Source organism: Microtus pennsylvanicus, chromosome 5 (assembly GCF_037038515.1).
Source record: "Microtus pennsylvanicus isolate mMicPen1 chromosome 5, mMicPen1.hap1, whole genome shotgun sequence".
Lineage (NCBI taxonomy): Eukaryota > Metazoa > Chordata > Mammalia > Rodentia > Cricetidae > Microtus > Microtus pennsylvanicus.
The window spans coordinates 91695187-91700666 of record NC_134583.1 but is presented as its reverse complement, the minus strand read 5'-3'; positions in this window follow the sequence as shown (position 1 = coordinate 91700666).

Below are 5480 nucleotides of genomic sequence, written 5' to 3'. Positions count from 1 at the left end.
TCCTCAACTATGTTAATAGCAGGATTGTTTGTCATAGCCAGAACCTGGAAAGAACCTAAATGCCCCTTGACTGAGAATGGATAAGTAAAATGTGGTACATTTTCACAATTGAGTACTAAACAGCCAAAAAATATATATAATGACATCTTGATATTTGCAGGCAAATGGATGCATCTAGAAAACATCATTTTGAGTGAGTTAACCCAGATCCAGAAAGACAAATATCATATGTATTCACTCATAAGTGGATTTTAGACATAAAGCAAAGAAAACCAGTCTACAATTCACAATTCCAGAGAACCTTAGGCAACAATGAGGACCTTAAGAGGCACATACGTGGATCTAATCTACATGGGAATTAGAAAAAGATAAGATCGCCTGAGTAAAATGGAAACATGGGGACCATGAGGGAGGGTGGACAGAAAGGGGAAATGAAGGGAGGAGAGCAGAGAAAAATGTATAGCTCAATAAAATCATAAAAATATACACTTAAAAAGATAGAATTCAGCCTAAGTGATGAGTGCATGGCAATCAATATTATAACCCCGATTCCCTATGGAGAAATAGTGCTTTATTATTTCAAACCTATTCAACCTTGAAAAGAGATCTGTATCACTTTATGATTCTGAGAATGCTGAGCAGGTACATAGAGGTTTGCATGTTATTGGAGACGGCCACATATATACGTGTGTGTATATATATGTATATAAGTATACAAACATACACACACACACACATATATATATAGAGATATATAGATATAGATATTGTAAGTCCCATGAGGTCCCAGCCAGGAGTGAGGAAGTCTTTCTGGTAAATGGGCATTTCTTGGACTTTGAGAACCAATAGAGACCGTGGCCTACTTTCATGCTAGATAACCAGTAAATGGCCACCAGAGGGCACTCTTGACTTTAACATCCTCTGTGATCTTGAGAATTTCCTCTAGTGTATGGACAAATTGTCTGAACTTTTATCTCTCGAGTTTTGAGATTCTCTGCTCCTGTCCCTCCTTCGGTAGCCAGTGCCTGACAGCCCAGATCTTGTTGGTCAGTGTTGTGATACCTCCAGACACCCTTGCTTCCGGAGACTTGGACCTGGAGCCCTCTACCCTGACCTAGACACCTAAGTCACTGGTACCCATGCAGTACCCAAATCCCATCTATCCTTCCACCCCCTACACTGCTGCATACTACACCTAATGGCCATCCTTCTTCCCTTTACCCACCCTTCCCTCCTTCTTCCTCCATGAGAAAGGTTGAGAGCCAACCTCCTCCACAGTACCTGCCTCCCTCTCCCTCCTACTGTCCCTTCTGTATCACTGCAGAGCCTACTGCCCCCCTCTGTCTTCTGCAACACCACAGCCTCCACCCTGGTCCCCATCCACACACTGGTCTATTGCCCCTGAACCCTCCCTTGTGTTTTCACATATGCAGCCTTGAAAGACCCATGCCTTCCTCTGTCCATACTAAGAGGTAGCTGGAGATGAAAAAATTGTTCAAGTCTATATACCTTTCTCCCTTCAGGACCTCTCATGGATAGAAAATGGTTAGGCTCCTTTTCTGTGATTCCTTCTGCCTTTATAAAGACTTCTGCTATCTTTCCTAAGCCCATGACCTGAACTGAACTGATCTTTATCCACACAGGCCTCCACTCTCACTCATGAGGAGGACAGACAGGTTTAGACATCAGCTAGACAGTACACAAACCAAACCCTCCTAGTAGACAATACAGTCCCTTTAGGTGGCATAGTGGTGCCAGGTACAGAGTCCATTGAATCAAAATGGACTGCAGAGGAGGGACCTCATGTTTCACTGCTTCCTTCATGGTATGGAGATGGTCTGAAACAAAGTCGCTAATTTTGATAAACATCATGAGATTTCACAGTGAGTTGAGCAAACCCAGTCATTTTTTTCTAAATTGATTACATGAGGCCATGATTCAATTTACCCTTTTTAGTTCTAGTTTGTAACTACCTTCTTAAATTTTGACTTCTGTGTTGTAAACAATTGTTTTAATGTCTACCATTCTTTTTCGCCTAAACATTCTATTATTATAGAATATTAGTTTAAAGGGGTATCACATTTTCATTCTATGGAATGTTTGTTTAATGATAGAAAGATTTGTTCCATTCTTTTATGTTACATTTGTTTAACTCTGTGAGGCTGTGTTTATTTGTCAGTCTAAAACATCAGATAGATTTAATAAATATTTGAAAAGCCAATAGCCAAGCAAGAGAAAATATGGGTGGGGCTGAGAAGCAGAAAGAATAAATAGGAGGAGAAATGCAGGGAGAAAGATCAAGGAGGAGTAAGAGCAAGAAGAAGAGGACACTAGCGTCCAGCCACCCAAGCACACAGTCAGCCATGGAGTAAGAGTGAAAGTAAGGAAAAGGTTATCAGCCCTGAGGCAGAAGGTAAATGGGTTAATTTAAGAAATGCTGGCTAGACCTTATTGACTCCCCAAGGAAGGCCTTGCACTCTCTGAGGATTGGATGGGGAATGTGGAAGGGGAGGTGGTGGAGGAAAGGGAGGGAAGGAGGAACTGAGTGGCAGGTCCCCTCAAGATAGCCTTAGAATAAAAAAAAAAAAACCCAACTACATTCTATCTCAGAATCTTTACCACTAGATGTAATGCAGCTGGGACATCAGTTTTATTTGAACATTTATGCTGGTGTATGCTTTTTTTAGTGTTGCTGGTGATTGTACCACATTCTTGGAAGAGTTCTTGCTTTTCTTTGTTTACTTGGCCAGCCACAAATGACAGGGATTTTAGTGACCTGAACTTTCTGAAGCATGTTCATATTGTCCTATAGAGTAAACACCCACCCGACTCGAGGATATGGGGGAAGTTTAGAACTGTAGGGCGCAGGCGTCACTAAATCCCCCTTTTCTTTCTCTCTCAATTTCTCCTGTGCCCTGATGTGGTACAAAGCAATGGATGCTTTACTGGGGAAATGTGGGAATATTCAGAGACATAAGGAAGGAAATTATAAGTTAATATGATCAGGACACAAGCTTGTCTACATTGTGCTGCATTTCCTTAAGGAATGGGGAGCACGGTGGATCCACTTCAGTGAAGCTAAGAGAGCCAGGGCTTTTCTTTCAGAATATGGAGCTTCTCATAAGTAGTACCATGGCTGAATGGGAAAGATACTGAGGTGGAGTACTCAGGCAGTGACCAGCACATTGTACATGGGGAGCAATCAGACCATTTAGTACAGTGGCCACAGGAGAGGCCAATTTTCATTGTCATATTTGATAATTTTCATTTATGGCTACAGAAAACTTACATGCAAGGCAGTGTAAGATGGTGTTTGACTGAATACCAGAGTTCCTGATGCCTGATCCCCAGGATTGATAGTCATACTGATAGGTATTATTTCTGTAACATATTACCATCACTAAAAATCCAATTATTTTAATCAAAACCCACTCATTGAAAGACTCAAGACTCAGGATGACAACAGACAGATGGTAACATGCAAGAAGAGTAATTTATTAGTGCAAGACGTTGGAACCTTCACATTGGGCAAGGAAAGTCAGTTTATCCGTGAAGACAAAAGGAGTCGAGAAGAACCATCTTTCATTATGGATGTAAACCACAATATACTAAAACTTGTGTCTGGAAATAAACAGAAAGCAAGAGAAGAAAGGTGAGCAGAGTCAGGCAGCTCCTGGAGAATAAATGTTAACAAACTAGTGCTCCATGAGAGAGAAGTCTGGAAAGACCCACAAAGTGTGCTTGGGGGAAGTTCTGAATTCTTCTGGGGAAATTACATCAAATAATGCATAAGAGTGGAAACTCTTTTCAAATTCAGGCAAATACACTCTGAATGGGCTCAACAGTGTGGCTCAAGTCCCTCTGTCTCCGTGATCAGGAGGGTTAGAGAGCAGATCACAGCTTCCCAGGTACAACTCCCTCTGGTGATTTACAATTGTGAACTCTACCTTCATTCCAATGAGATAACCAGGGGGAACCCAGAGCAGAAGTGGGTAAGAAGTACTGGATCAGGAGGTTCACAGGCTCCTGGCAAGGCCAGCAAAGGTGGCAGAGAAATGTGTCCTGCTGGTATTTTGCTCTTAAGGAGGTTACCTCCAGCTTCCTTCCCCATCTGTGTGATTTTCCCACAGCATTGGATAGAGGTAATATCCACTCATTGTGCATATGTCAGCTTCAGCAAAGTTTCCAGTGGATTGACAATTGAGTTAGCCCCAAATCCTCCCTTTTTAGGGACCCACTTGTCCTTGTTAGGGTGCCTCGGGAGTGTTGTATCCAGGGTGGAAGTAGAAGGAGGCACCTATGTGAGGCACTGTTTCTAATTGAATTCAAATCAGCATTGTATGCCTGAACCAACTTCTAGTTGGTGACATAAAATTCCAGTGCCTCACCCCATCCATGTGTTCCCCATAGAAAGTTAGGTCAACTTTATTAGTGGCCTTCCGAGTGTGTAAAGCAAAGTGAACATACCACTACACCTGCTACGGCAGCTCTACCTAGGTAGCTCACTCTGCTGTCTACACATCGCTTCACTGTCAATTTTGCTTCAACAGCCTCTGGAGGTGCATTGTATCTCTCAAGTTCTGTCTTCAGTGCTGCCTCATTCAACAGTAGGAAGGTGGTGCATGCACGCTTAACTGCTTTACAAACTGGGCCGGCATTAGCTGGAGAGTGTAAGGGGAGAGAATCCAGTTAGTCAAAAGTACTGTGCATATTTAACTAATTATTTTGCTTGATTCTCTTTGACTTAGGGCTGCAGACTGGATAGGACAGTATTATGGCTCACTCTTTGATGACACCGAAACAAGACAGTGTGACTTCCTCGGGATCACACAGCAAGGGTTTGAAGAAGAATATTATTGACTCTCTTTTTCTGTACTTTAACCACTCTCACAACATCCAAAGCTTCTATGACTGCAGAAATTGTATTTTCTAGTATTAAAAATTGGAGTTTTGACTGCATCTTCAATAGCATTTTCATGAGCCTTCGATAGTTGATGAAAGGAATTTTTATGTTATCTAATTTTCACATAAATAACAGAGCTAGAATTTTACAAGAGACTGGAAAATTAAAAACCAAACAGAGTGTTTATGTGTAGAAATGTCACATTTTGAAATTGATGGAATTAGGTCATGGCATCAAGCACAATTTAAGGGAAAAAGCTAATGTTATAAGAGTTGATCAGGTGGGTATTTTGTTTTTTGTTTTTTTGAGATACGGTTTCAATGTGCAGCTCTGAATGTCCTGGAACTTGATCTGTAAATCAGGCTGGCACAGAACTCAGAGATCTGCTTGCTTTTGTGTCCCAAGTGCTTAGATTAAACACCTGCTCCACCACCCAGCTGAGTTGATCAGTTTTGAATCACACCAGAGCATATTAGGAACCTGTGAGAAGCTTTGTCCTTCCACAATGATGGTCAGATTTACTTCTACAGATGGTGACAAGGGAAGCTGACACCCACCTTATGATTCCTAAAGATCT